The sequence below is a fragment of the Bison bison genome, unplaced genomic scaffold (genome assembly GCF_000754665.1).
Source record: "Bison bison bison isolate TAMUID 2011002044 unplaced genomic scaffold, Bison_UMD1.0 scf7180017864195, whole genome shotgun sequence".
Classification (NCBI taxonomy): Eukaryota; Metazoa; Chordata; class Mammalia; order Artiodactyla; family Bovidae; genus Bison; species Bison bison.
Window position 1 is genome coordinate 345,182 of NW_011494767.1, and position 479 is coordinate 345,660.

Sequence of the window (479 nt, forward strand, 5' to 3'; positions counted from 1 at the left end):
TTCCTCTCCCCCTTGCCCGCCTGTGCGGGGCTCCGAGCTCCGGCGGGTGCCGGTATCCCGGTCCCGGGTCTGGCAGGCAGCCTGTCCCGCCAGGAACTGGTATCGTTGAAGGGGTTGATGTTGTTGTTTAGTGGGTTCCCCCTACTCCGCTTCCCACACGTTTCCTCTTTTGGTGCGAGATTTAAATCACCCGTGGGCAGCTTTGCAGACCTTTAACTTACGCGTTGACTTTAGGAAATGGTCCCCGCCCCCAACTGCTAGAACTCTCTTTAGGAAAGAGGAGAATTTTTTAAAGGGACCTAATAGATGCTTAAGTCAAAGCACGGAGATGAGGAATAAAGTCTCAGCTGGGCTTCCTTCTGCCAGATCCCAGCCTCGTTATTGGGCAAATACCCAGCAAAATATCCCGCTGCACCCCTTGAAGAACTCTGCGCTCCAGCCAAATCAGGCCACTGTTCATAACCACATTATCCCCCCAA